General features: G+C 49.9%; 1 protein-coding gene across 1 annotated transcript in view; it reads right to left on the bottom strand.

The window, feature by feature from the left end:
• CYTH1 (cytohesin 1) overlaps window positions 1-14,363 on the bottom strand; it is a 79,773-nt gene that overhangs the window by 42,226 nt on the left and 23,184 nt on the right. The window lies entirely within an intron of this gene.

The following is a 14,363-nucleotide window of genomic DNA, read 5'->3' as shown; positions in this document are numbered from 1 at the left end:
AGTTCTCCTGCCAATCTCAACACCCATGTGCGCACACTCTGGCAAGTCTTGGATCGTCCCCTGAGCAAACGTTCTCAGAGCTACAGCCTCCATGTGTTCATGGGAGGGACTCCAGGGTCCCCGCCTCAGTCACTTCTCCTTACAAGTGACAAAACCATGCGTGCCTAGGGCATCACCGCTGTAGGGCACGTTTCCTGGGTGCTCGCTTTGTGCCCATGGCTGACTCACCTAATCCCGAGAGCCCCCTGTGAGGGGTTCTCTTCAGCCCTGATTCGTGGAAGGGGACCCTGAGGCCCAGAGGCGTCACACGGCTCGCCCGAAGTCCGAAACCTGTTGAACCAAGGAGTCTGGCTGCATGGCCCGTGCTCTGGCTGGCTCCCCCGCTGGACCCCCTTCCCCCTCCCCCACCGATCCTGGTTGTGAGGGCCCCTCCCACAGCGGGTGTGCAGGAGGCCTGGGCCTGGTGCCAGGGCCAGTCTCTGATGCCAATCCCAGCTTTTAAGAGGTCAGGTCCCTTCTACTTTACACGTACTGTCTGTTGAGCAGTAGAGCGCCTCTCTGGGACAGATGCCCAAAGGCAGGCCCGCCTGGCCACTGGGCATGGACACTGCCCAGGTCTGTCACCTCCCTGACAGGACCAACTTCATTTCTGTGAGTCTGAGCGGCGAAAAATGGCTTCTCAGTGGTTATAGTCTACACTGACCTGATGACTGGTGGTGTGGATGATTTTTTCAAGAGTTTGTCGTACTTCCTCTTTTATGAACTGCTTATTCATATCCTTTACCCATTTTTCTATTGGTTAATCTTTCCTTATTGGTTTGTAGATTACAAATTCTTTGTATTAAATGTTGCAACCTTTTCTCACAATCTGTCACTTGTTTTTATCGGCAGGTGTGGTATCTTTGCCTTATGGAAGTTTCTATGTGTTAAAGCAGGTCTGTAATCTCTTCCTCCATTGGCTTCTCTCAGCATTCACGGAGCACACAGTGTTGGGCACCCCACGGAGTGTAGGGGACCGGAGGTGCACCAGAGGACCACAGCACCCGCCCTCAGGACGCTTACACTCTACTGGGAGCTGGGGAGAACAGGGCAGAGAGGAGCAAAATACATGTATGTTGGAAGAGAGATGCTCCGTGGGGTTGGGATGGGGCACGTGGTCAGGGCTGGCTGGCTGCTCCTGGCCGGGGCAGCTGGGGCAGAGCCAAGGGCAGCCGGAGGGGAAGGCAAGGCCGGGGGCTGGGGAGGGTCGGGGAGGGGCTGTTGAGGGCCTTGTTGGCTATTTTAAGGACTGGTCTCCACCATGGCTGAGATGGGGAGCCACCACCAGGGGTTGGAACAAAGTGAAGGACCTGACTCCGGCTGCTGGCTAAGAACAGACTGCAGGGCAGCAAGGCCAGAAGCTGGGAGGGTGCCACCATCTTCCAGGCGAGAGATGATGGCGGCTTACACAGAAAGTGATCCGATTCCTGTTCTATTTACTTCTAAGGCAGAGCCAAGGACTTGCCGACGGATTCCATGCGGGTGTGAAAGAAGTCAAGGACGGCCCGAGCCCTCTGCCCTGGGCAAGTAGAAGAATGCAGATGCGGGGCGCCTGGGTGGCTCAGTCGTTAAGCGTCTGCCTTCGGCTCGGGTCATGATCCCGGGGTCCTGGGATCGAGCCCCACATCGGGCTCCCTGCTCAGAGGGGAGCCTGTTTCTCCCTCTCCCACTCCCCCTGCTTGTGTTCCCTCTCTCGCTGTGTCTCTCTCTGTCAAATAAATAAATAAAAAATCTAAAAAAAAAAAAAAAAAAGAATGCAGATGCCATCCTCCAGGTGGCAGGCTGCCAACAGGGTCCCCACCCCACCCCCCTCCCACCCCCCGGCACAGGGTGCGCCTCAGCCTCCCCACCCATCCTGCTCTGCAGCTCTGGACCTCGAGACTCTCAGCCTGCCAAGCCCCACTCCGCACCGCCGCACTCCCTTCCATGCTGCCCAGTTCACGTACCAAAAGAGGGATTCTAAACAGCTCACCCAGTATCCCTCATCCCTGTGTGGGGATAGCAGGCCCCCCCCGGCCAGGTGCCTGTCCCAGTTCTGAGAGCTGCTGGGGGCACGGAGGGCATGGAGGGCACGGAGGGCACGGCGGGTGGGGCGCCACGCTGCCTTCTGTGTGATCATTGCTCTTCCAAAGCGAGTGCAACAAGTCACACTGTTAAAAAAGGAAGTAGTGAATGAAGAGCCATGTCTCCAGTTCCTTAAAATAGAAGTTTAACTACTAAAGCACCAAATTACATGTTTGACTCACTCATAAGGAAAGTGACTTCATAACTTATCATCCAGATCTTGGGACATTTCTCAGATGGCAAGTGGGTGCTACTTATCGTCACATCAGCCAACAGGCATAAACCGGGCCTTCCTGGGCAAACGGAAACAAATCACCACCCTCTCAGCAGGCACAGCTGTGGCATCATCCCAAAGAGAGTGCGTAGGATTGCAACCCAGCTCCTTCAATGGAAGCTGTGCCCGAGTTCAAAGGACACTGTGAAGTCCCTGGAAGAACAACGGCATACTACAAAAGTAGGACAGTCACCCAGGCCTCAGAGCCATCGGAGTGATGAGATGGAGGTAGAGGAACTGGCCCAGGCCCCAGGATCAGCATTAAACCAACAAAGTGAAAGACAACACTTCAGAGCTACTCCTATTAAAATCACATATAAGGGCGCTTGGATTGCAGGTGTTTGGACTCAAGACATTTTATATTTTCAATTAATAAAATACCTTAAATAGCCTTAATCCTTTACCGCAGCCTCATCTTCTCTGGTGACAGGTAAGAACGTGCAAACATGTAATGGTTACAAACGATGCTAGGCGAAAACGTACGTGAGTATTCATGTAACATTCCGGGGCAAGTTTTTTTTCTCAGCATGATGCCTACATCATCAGTCATAATCCCAAGGAGACGGAGCACACTCAAAGTGGGAGCCTGGAGAGTTAACTGAGAGTCTGTCTACAAATGCCAGGGAGGAGTCTGGGGACACTCTCAAGCAGTGGCGAAGCTCCCCCAGGTTAGCAAGGAGCTCCCTACTTGTTAGGTATGCAGGAGGAGGGGGCTGGCTGCAGAAGAGTCTGACAGGCCTGGGGACAGGGCTCGGCTAACCCTCAGCTACCTGGCAGGGAGAAAACACCGTGATCTCTTTCTCCTCTGACCCTCCAAGCCCCTGGACAAATCCAGCGGGGGCCAGAGGGCAAGGTAGCCTGCAGACGCAGTCCGCCCAGGGCAGCCTCCAGCACAGCAGGACGGAGAAGGGCAGAGGTGGGAGGGGCACCACACCAAACCACAAGCTGCCAGGAGTCACTCCTTGCGTCTGCAATGGCCCCAACAGCTGCCTCAAAGTCTCAGCCCCTTGTCACACTTTCAAGACCCTCCCTAATGTGACCCTGCTGCCCCTCCAGGTTCTTCTCTTACCCTCATGCCTGGTTTTTCTTCTTTAACCAAAATAACATGCACACATCACATAAAAAACACACAGGACCTATGGCTTAAAACAGAAACCCACAGTTTCCTGCCCAATGGCATCCCCCCACCGTCACATCCTGCTCCACAGAGGTAGCCCTGTTAGCTCTCTGTTCTGCTAATCACCTCCCTGCCTCCGAACAACACACGAACACTTCCTGTTTCCCAGTCTCCAATTCTGGATATCAAATTGCCCGCCGTGCAAGCTGAAGACTCAGCTTTGACCCCTAGCCCCCCCCCCCCCCCCCGCACCCATTGACGCATGCTCAGTATGGTTACACGTAAATTTTGGGTTAAATCAGTATTTACTACTTCCATAAACACTGCTCACAGCTTAGCTATACAACCTGCTGTGATTACAATTACCACAGAATGGCATTAAGTGTCTCTTTTGTTTCTGTTTGCTTAGTTCTACAGACTGAAAGCCAAGCTCGACGTATGAAACTGTCCCCAGGAGCAAGCCAGCTTCTGGGACGGCCGCCCAAAAATCTCCACGCCCGTGCCCCAGCCTGGCCTTGCCACTTCCACATCAGCACCCCGGCAATCCCCTCCGCTGCTTCCAAATGCCGGCCCCGTGTCTGAGTCCATGTTTCTTGCCTGGGTTCCTTCTCCTTTTGCTACCACGGAAAGGACACAGAGGGATTGGTCTGTCCACAAACACCGCTGTTCTCCCACACTCCACTGGCACTCTGGCTGGATACGTTAACATCGCCTCATGATGGTGAAGGCAACCCCTCACTGCCTTTCATCCCCGTAACGCTGTTAGTGACTGTGCCATCCTGACTCCCAGAATTTTCTATGGGATCTTTTCCCTGCTCAGAAAGCTCTCAGGTCTTTGCCCTCGGCGCTGCGCGGCTTTGTAACAAGGTGCCCAGGGGTGAGTCCGCTGGCATGCACCGTGGAGCCCCTAGGCAGACCCCAAGCCTGAAGTCTCATAATCTTTGGTGTCCTACTCTCTTCCTCAGCTCTCACTGTTTAAGTTTCTGTTGGACGCTGGACCTCCACTGTGGATCCTTTAATTTTTATCTTTTTACTCCTACTTTTCACCTCCTTGTGGAGCCACCTTCTAGGAAGTATTCTTGCAGTGAACTGAACGTTTGTGTCTACCCCAGATCTGTGTGCTGAAACCCTAACATGATGGCATTCGGAGGTGAGGCCTATGGGAGGCGATCAGGTCATGAGGGAGGAGTCCGCAAACGTGGGACTGGTGGCCGTGCGGGAAGAGGCCAGAGGGCCAGCTGACTGTCCTCGTACCTCGAGAGCAGGATGAGGGCCCTCCTCGGGCTCAGAAGGGAGCTCTGAGCAAGAAGCGCCGATGCAGGCCCAGCTCAGACTCCCCGCCTGGCACTGGGAGAAACGCGTGCTGCAGACGCCGCCCGGTGTGGGGCGCTGTCACGGCCACCAGCACTGGGACAGCTCTCTCCTTCATCTTCTAGTCTTTGCACTGTTGTCTTTCGGCTGTTTTTAATCTGCACAAACTCACTCTTAATCTCTGAATATTCCTTTTGGATAGCATCCTATTCTTGCTTCATTAATATCACATCAAAGACTCTTAAGTATGTGGCTTTTAAAATGTTCTGCTATGATCTGTCTCCTCAAACATCTTTTCTTCCACTTGTTTGTTCTCCTGTTTAATGTTGAGGGTTTTCCTTAAATGTCTGGTAAACAAGGCTGTTCCTCCACATCTAAGGGCCGGGCACCGATGACCTGATTAGAAGCGGCGTGTGGTGGGGGCGGCCTGCGCAGTGCTGGGTCTCACTGTAAAATAATAAAGTGGTGGCACGCCGACCCCGCGAGGGGCTCTGTGGGTTCTTTCTCCTATTAGCCTGGAGAATCACTCTCCGATCTCCTAGCTGGGCTGTGCGGGCTATAACCCTGGCCAGCAGCAACCGGGCCTCCAGGGGGAGGGAGAAAGCATGGGACAGCTACACTGAAGTACACACACCTTCACTCTCTCTCTGAGCTACCAAGCCCTCTTCAGAAATCAAACCTTCATGTTCTACCAAGAGAGGAAGAGACATCCCCTTGCTGTGAGACACGGACAGGGGACCGGAGAGCCTATGTGCCCGCCATGAACACCTTCCCCCCCGCCCTCCGGTTTCCAGCCTCACCCCTCGTCTCCACTCGCAGGGGCCCACAGAGCCCTGCAGCCTTTCTGGGATGTGAGGGTAAATGGTTGTGCTTCCGATGGGCTCCTCCTCTGCAGCGGAGATCTTTCCGGACAAGCTGCCAGTGGGCGAGCGGTGTGGGGCATACAATCAGGCGAGTCCTGAAACTCCCAGAAGCGCACTAGTACGCTGGGGTGGAGGGTGACAAAGACAACAGTCCTCTGCAAAAGAAAACCCTTAGGCACCTGGAAATACTGTAAACTCCTTGGGAAGTTACTTCTGCTTAGGTTACCTGAAAAACACGGACACAAATAGACCTTGCCAAAGGGGGGGAAAAAAAGGCTGAGGACGGAGATAATCTGTATGTGTTGCAAGGACTTCAAATGAAGAATTCAAAGAGCATCGCCATTCCCTGACAAGTCCCGCACCTGACGAAGGATACAGACGGGTCCCTAATCGTGTTTGCCTGTACAGACCTCTGTGAGGCAGAATCTTCAGCACTTTTTTTTTTTAGCGCTTTTATTATCAAAAGAAAAAGTCTAAATCAATTAGGTATATATTAAAAAAGCCCAATCCAAACCATGTCCTTCTGCCCTTTGCATTACGTACACAATTTAAATTTCAATTTTCTCCAAGAAAAGCCATTAACTTTTGTAAGAAAAAGTAAGAAAAGTACAATTCTTCACAAAGTCTGATCTTACTTTCTGTGTAAAGAAAATCCATCATCAATGCCATAAAATGCCATAAAACTGAAAAAACCACATGGTTTTGAGTTTACGTGCATCTTTTCCTGAGAAGGCGGGTGGACACGGTCATCAGATGATCAGGCAGAGCCCTTGTGCTGGAGACCCCACGTCTGGGTCACGGTGCTCTCGGGTGGGTGCGGGTGCTGGCCCTGGAACCCTGGTTCAGGACACTCCACTTCCTGGCGGCGATGGAATGATGTCCCCACAGCACTGCCCGCGGCAGCCACCATCACCAACCGCGCCAGCCCCAGGAGACATTCGGAAATGAGTCACGGATACTTGGGACAAGACAAATGTGACAGTATTCGTGATGCTACACAGAATCATCATACTCCACAAAGACAGAGGGGCAACAGTGCAATTCGCAGGCAAGAAAGAAGACGACTCGAACTGCACGGGACGTAGTTGGCACAGTAGTTTCAGATGCCTTTTAAAATAAAGTAACAACTACTGGATGTGCTCAATGCCCTGTGTGCTGCCCTCTGCTGGCTACGTGAGGGTTTTTTAAAATTTAATTTTTATTTTTTTAAAGATTTTATTAATTTGAGAGAGAGAGCACGCACACAAGCAGGGGGAGGGGCAGAGGGAGAGGGAGAAGCAGACGCCCTGCCGAGCAGGGAGCCTGAGGCGGGACTCGATCCCAGCACCCTGGGATCACGACCTGAGCCGAGGGCATTAAGCGACTGAGCCACCCAGGTGCCCCTGGCTATGTGAGGTTTACAATTAGCCATTTTTCCCGTAAATTCAATTACCCTTTGAACGTATATGGGGAGAAAGAGGAAATTCATGTTCTACAGAGGATGGGCCATGCTCTGCTGATATTCCCCAGTACTTATTTTCTGAAATGGTGTTCTTAATATTAAAACGGGTCTGCCCCTTGTCCATACACCGGCGCCTTTGTGGGAACAGGTAATGGCCAGTCGGAACTTATACAGACGGAGGCAGACCAGACACGACACACATGATGGACCATAAAGGAACTAGCACGCTGGGAAGTGGTGTGACGGGGTGACTGACGGGGTGACAGGAGGGAACCAGGAGCGCGAGTGGGGAGGGGCGTGTTAAAGCATTAAATACGGTGGTCGCCACAGGCATCGCTGAGAAGATGAGATCTGAGTCTCAGTGACAACACGCTCGAAACAAAAAGACCGTAGACAGGCCTCTCTCTTCAACAGCTCTGTGATGTACGAGGCGCATTCCCATTCCTCTCTGGACGTCCTACTCCCCGCTCCTCACCATGAGGACACCACCGCGGCGGGCTGATTAGCACGGCCACTTCTCGGTGAAGAGACCGCGCTCAGGGGCCCAGGCCAGGCCCTCCACTCCCTGGTTACCTGAGAGAGCCTGACACGCTGGGACAACCTGCTCCCCCATGTGCTAGCTACTCACACACATTGCTCGTTATTTCTCAAAACAGGTATTTGCCAAGTACTCTGCATTCATCCAAAAAAGGCTTGAGTCCTTACCATGTGTTCAACTCAACACTGGCTGGACTGCACTGCGTGCCCTCTAGCTGCGTGCTGGGGCTCAAAGATGACACTGTGCCTCCCTGGACACACGAAAGGGCCCGGGAGGACCCAGGGGGCGGCAGCAGGCACATAAACTGCCACGTGGCACGCTAAGGACTCAACCATGAAGGCCACGCACTCCAAGCTCTTAGTGGAAGAATGGCAAAAATCAGTCTGTGGGAGAGGTGGGGAGAGTGGGGGAGTGGGCAGCCCAAGTAAGTGCAGTGAACTTTCAGAAAATCCCAGCAGCATTCTCTGGTGTTGAGGGGGCCTGCGGAGGGTCCGACACCACCCTGGGCCACAAATCTTGAAGGACACAGACCCGCCATCGGGGTGAGGAGGCGCTCTTTGGGAGAGGAAGGGCACTTTCAGACAGAGGCCCTTGGAGGCCTGGTGCTGCCGGGCTCCCCCCACCACGAGAAGCCCACGGCCACAGAGGCCTACCCGCATTTCTGCGCTCACACAATGCTGTCTTATCCTTCCAAGGGTCTGGCCCCCAAACAAACTTTCCTCCACTGAACAGATCCTCCCTCCAGCTAGTCCACTCTTTTTTGAAACTGATTTTATACCCAATGTCACAAAGAGCTGTGTTGGCTGGGTTGCACCCTTTCTCTTCCCAGCCAAGAAACCTACCTGGAAAAGAAGTTTGCATGAAAATAGACCCAGTAAATGCAGGTTCGAAGGTAAAAAGATGGGAAGGTCCAAACAGGAAAGAAGCTCAGAGCTGGCAGAGCCTGGTGAGGGTCTGTCATGTTAACTAAAGGGATACAGGCTAATGCACAATAATCAATCAGGTAATTCTAAAAAGCATGTATCAGTTTGCAAAGAAACACAGATACTTTCACAGAAATACAAATCTCTTTTCAGCATGAAAATAACCCGGAGCAGAGCAGTAGACCACTCCTACCATCATCATCCCCATCACCCGCATCTCATGACGAGGCCCACTTAGGACACAGGAGCCACGCCAACCCGGCCTGACAACACCACACCCAGTGGGGGTCTTCCGGGGCCAATGTGCTCTCTGTGTGCTCCCCCATCCTGTGGGACGCACGCTGTCCACAGTAACCAGACAGAAACGTGCAGCCTGGAAGTCAAGCATTTCCCTGAGCTTTCATGTTGCCCAAATGACAGCACCTTTCCTGAAACAAGAGTAAGAACCACAAAGGTAAACAAGTCAGCACAGCTCCCTAAAGGCTAAATTCCAGGCTCCTTATTTTTATCGAAACAAACTGCTTGTGAAATAAAGCATAAACATTAAACGATCACCCTGAGTATTTTTAACACAAACAAAGGATTATCTCACTGAAGGGAGAATATACCAAATTTACTTTCTTCTTGTTTTTATTTTATTATTATTATCTTTTTAAGATTTTAGTTTTAAGGAGTCTCTACATCCAACATAGGGCTCGAACTCACAACTCTTGAGATCAGGAGTCCTACACTCCACCGAGTGAGCCAGCTGGGCGCCCTTCTTCTTGTTTTTAGAGAAGAAACACATGATTACTATGCTCCTGGTAGAGGCCCAGGGGACAGGATATGAAATACAAAACATACAAGTCCTTGTTTATGGCCTGCATAACAAAGGTTAAATATGTTATTTTTCTACAACTTACTTTTTCCATTAACAGGTCTTAGAAATTTTCCTATGCTGGAACATACAGATCTACCTCAATTTTTAAAAACTGGCACATTGCACAGTAAAGTTTTTGCCAGATTTTGACTCCCGACAGATGACCCTGAAGTTGCTTCTGAGACTTTCCCATCACTAGCTGAGCTACAATCCCCAATCTTCCACACCGGGCTTTCTGCTCTTGGGCACGGATGTCTGAGGAAGATACTGGGGAAAGATGAATTACACAGTGAGCTGGTAGGGACACTTAACTGTATTTTGAATCACAGATCTGCAGAGAAATGGTAACAGCATGGAGTCCTCGGACCTCCTTCACCCACTTCCCCCAGCGTCCCCGTCCCCGTCCTACATAACCACAGGACAGTTACTGTGACCAGAAGTTGACAAGGACACCGTGCTGACAGCCGGCCAGTGCTTCCAGGGTTGCCGCCAGGCCTCTTGCTGCCTCCAATCCAGGAGTCCCACTGCCTGTTGTGTGTGTCTTCTTCGGTCCCCAATCTGTGACAGTTCCCTGGTCACTGTGTATCACAGGCTTGACCCCCGGCAGAGAACTGGTCACTATTTTGTAGAACGTTCCCTGGTTTGGATTTCTTGGGGATTTCCTGCTGGTTTCATGGAGGTTGTGCACTTTTGGCAAGAATGGCACAAAAAGCGAGGTTGTGTTCTTCTCAAGGCATCACGTCAGAGGCCCGTGATGCTAACCTTGACCGCGTGTGGCGAAGATGAGCGGCAGGTTTCTGTCAGTGATGTCCCTCAGTAACTGGGGAGCGCTATGGGGGAGGATGCACTCTGCCGTCACCAGGTTTTCCAGGCAGGCTCAGCCCCGGAATCAAGCACTTCCCCCACAATCCCCGGCTCCTTGCAACGGAGGGTGGCACTGAGAAACCAAGGTCGCGTACCGGGCGGTACAACCACCGGCCAAACTACCGAACTGCCTCGTGAAACTCCACACCACCCTCAAGAATGCCCGCGTGCCCACAACCCTGCCAGCGCTCTTTTCCCGGCCGTTGTAATTACTATGTCCCTGTTCACTAGCAATACTGATCACTTAGGTTCATTGGCTCTCTACGCTTCTCCTGTGAACCGTTCATATCTGTTCTCCTACTTTCTACTGCCTGTCTTCTTATTAATTTGTAGGCACCCTCCATAAGTTATGGATAGTAATCCTTCGCTTGTAAGTGTTGCAAACATTTTCTCCAACTATACTGGCTGTCTTTTTTTTTTTTTTTTTAAAGATTTTATTTATTTATTTGAGACAGAGAATGAGAGAGACAGAGAGCACATGAGAGGGGGGAGGGTCAGAGGGAGAAGCAGGCTCCCCGCCGAGCAGGGAGCCCGATGCGGGACTCGATCCCGGGACTCCAGGATCATGACCTGAGCCGAAGGCAGTCGCTTAACCAACTGAGCCACCCAGACGCCCTATACTGGCTGTCTTAACTTTTTTTATGAGAGCTTCTGTCACACAAAATAAAATATAAATAATATATTTATATGTTAAGTTTATTCATATGAAGTCAAGTCTGTCAATTATTTTTTCTCTTATGATCTGGGTTTTTGTGACCTGTTTAGGAAGTGGTGTTCCTTCCGAATGAAATTGTAAAAAATATTCACTTTAAAATTTACGTTATATACATATGTATATAATGTATACTCTGCATATATTTACATATTTTTGTCCTTCTACACTTTGAAAAACAAACAAAATCCTTCAAATCGATTACAGGTCAAAGTATGTACAATACAGGGGAGCGCACCTGGGTGGCTGAGTCAGTTAAGCGTCCGACGTGATTTCAGCTCGGGTCATGATCTCAGCGTGCTGGGATCAAGTCCCGCATCGGGCTCTGCGCTCAGTGGGGAGTCTGCTTGTTCTCCCTCTGCTCCTCCCCATGCTCGCTCGCTCGCTCTCTCTCAAATAAAGAAAAATAAATAAAAATCTTCAAAGTATATATAATAAATATGTGCACATACAAACATGTACATACATAAACTATATATTAATGTCTATATACTTTGATCTGTAATCCATCTGGAGTTTTTTTGTTTTTTCTTTTAAGTACAGAATGACAGGGAATTTAAATTTCTCCTGAATGGATAGTCAAGTGTCATCACCGTTTACTGAGAAGCACATCCTTTCCCCACTGATGTGAGGTGTCACAGTGGTCTGGACGGGTGGTGACTAAAAGCACAGGCCCAGGTCCCAGCTGCCTGGGGGGCCCTCCTGGGTGTCCTACCTGCAAGCCATGTGAGCCATGCATCTGTGAGTTGCTTCCTCTTTCCATGTCTGTGAGGTTGCTGATCGAGGAAATGGAGCAAATCTACCCACTTCACAGGGTTATTAGAAAAGTGCTTAGAGGGCGCCTGGGTGGCTCAGTTGGTTGAGCGACTGCCTTCGGCTCAGGTCATGATCCTGGAGTCCCGGGATCGAGTCCCGCATCGGGCTCCCTGCTCGGCGGGGAGTCTGCTTCTCCCTCTGACCCTCCCCCCTCTCATGCGCTCTCTCTCATTCTCTCTCTCTCAAATAAATAAATAAAATCTTTTAAAAATAAAAAAAAAAGAAAAGTGCTTAGAGCAGTACAGACATCCCGGAAACACTCAATACCTGATAGCTGCTATTGTTACAAACCAAGTTTGCACATAAGCACTGGTCTATCTAGCCAGTGGTATCCAAAGAAATATATAATGTGAACCAAATATATAATTATAAATTTTCTAATAGCCACATCAAAAAACTAACAGAACAGGTAAAATTAACTTTAAATAGTAAATTTTATTTAACCCAGTATATCTGTAACATCATTTCAGCATACAATCAAAATATTAAATTATTAATAAGACACTTTGCATTATTTTCTTCGTACTAAGGTTTCAGAATGCAGTGCCTGTTTTACACAGGACAACACTTCACGTTTTCAACTACAGCTGGTCAGCAAAGGGGCCGGGCCGGGGCTGGGCTGGTCCTCTGACGTGGTCGCATATTCCTGCAGCAATGTCACACGGGCATGTGTGTGTTTGCGTGCGCGGGCACGCACACGCGCAAGAAAAGTACTGTACGGACTGAACATCCATTCATGACAGAAAGAGAATCTCTTGGCAAAAAAAGGAATCTTTTTTTAAACATGATGAAGGTGTCTACAAGCAATTTATAGTATGTTCTACTTCATAGGGAAAAGTTGAAAGCTTCCCCATGAAGCCTGAGAAGAAATGAAGGGTGTCAGTCTCAGCAACTCCCTTGGTGCCGAGCTAGAGGATTTTCTAGCCGGATCTTTCTCAACCAAGGAGTGCAGGAGAATCAGGCCCTAATGCCCTAGCCAGTCAAACAGGGCAAGAAAAAAGACATAAGGTTTGGAAAGAGGGAAGAAAAAGAAATGAGGGGCGCCTGGGTGGCTCAGTCGTTAAGCGTCTGCCTTCGGCTCAGGTCATGATCCCAGGGTCCTGGGATCGAGCCCCGCATCGGGCTCCCTGCTCGGCGGGAAGCCTGCTTCTCCCTCTCCCACTCCCCCTGCTTGTGTTCCCTCTCTCGCTATGTCTCTGTCTGTCAAATAAATAAATAAAATCTTTAAAAAAAAGAAAAAGAAAAAGAAATGAAACCATTACTTTCACAGTTGGTTTGACTGTCCTCAGAGAACAGGTAAAAGAACCTAAAGATAAATTGCTGGAATCATTACCAGGGTTTAACAAGACTGCTGGTCACAACAAAATCGATACATAAAGCACACCTGCATTTCAGCCTATTGGCAGCAACCACCAGAAAGCAGATACCTAGTAACAGATCTATCAACAACGTGCAAGATTTTGTGGAAAGAAATCCTAAAATGTTACTGAAAGACTCTGAAGAGGACCTAAATAAATGCAGAGGGAAACCGTACTGAGGACTCGTACACTAACAATGTCAGTTTTTCTCCAGATGATCTACAGATTCGATGCCAGGGCAAATCGGAACCCAGCAGGTGTTAGCTGTTTGATTCAGGGATTGTAAGATGTGGTACCGTCATGGGAAGGACGGAAAGAACGGAACGCAGAGCCCCGTGCAGATATAAATGCTCGCCACGTGACAGGGCTGGCTGCACAGCTCGGTAGGGCGAAAAACCCGCAGCCAGACTTTCCTACAAACGCTGCTGGGGGATATACCCGTCCCACAAATACCAGGAAATGTGAGCAGGAACGGTCAGAGCAGCGTCTGTAGCAATACGCAAAACTGGAAACCACCTAAATATCCATCAAATTGGAACGGATTTTTAAAAATTGTGTTATATTCAAATAATGAAATATGATACATTGGTAAAAATGAACAAACTGGCTCTGTGAAACAAAGTGGGTAATTCTCATGAACATATAACAGTAAACAAAACAAGCAATCAAAATTACAAGAAAACTTTACTGAAAGAATTTTACATCAAATCCAAGAACAAAAAAGTGTTAAGGACACATCAAGACATTTTCTAATATGCAAACTTGGGACATAAACCTCCCACTTCTAGAAAATATGCTTCTGCAAACTTACGATAAACCCAAAACAGAAAAGACAGGGACCTAAGAAAAGCTGTTCCAACAGAGTGGGAACCCCAGAACGACTCGTGGCGAAGTCCCAACAGAGACCACAGCGTAGAGTAAGAGGAACGACTGGATTTGAGCAGAGTGACAGGCTCTGTCCAGGCACAGACAACAGACCCATGTGTTCAAGCAGACAGAAAGCACCAGAGAGAAGCTCGGGGCAGAGGAGAAGGATTTTAGAAAGCTACCGATAATTTCCAAGAAAACCAGGCGAAGGACAAACGGAGGCGAAGAAGAGCTGGAGGAAAAAGAAAAGCAGCGTGGCGGCTCGGCGGAGAGCTGTGCGCAACTGAAAGTCAACGGGCCCCCGAACCGGGCGGTCC

This window comes from Mirounga leonina, unplaced genomic scaffold (genome assembly GCF_011800145.1).
Source record: "Mirounga leonina isolate KUSES-001 unplaced genomic scaffold, KU_Mleo_1.0 Mir_197, whole genome shotgun sequence".
Classification (NCBI taxonomy): domain Eukaryota; kingdom Metazoa; phylum Chordata; class Mammalia; order Carnivora; family Phocidae; genus Mirounga; species Mirounga leonina.
The sequence above is the reverse complement of the archived record's forward strand: the minus strand, read 5'-3'. Positions and strand labels throughout refer to the sequence as shown.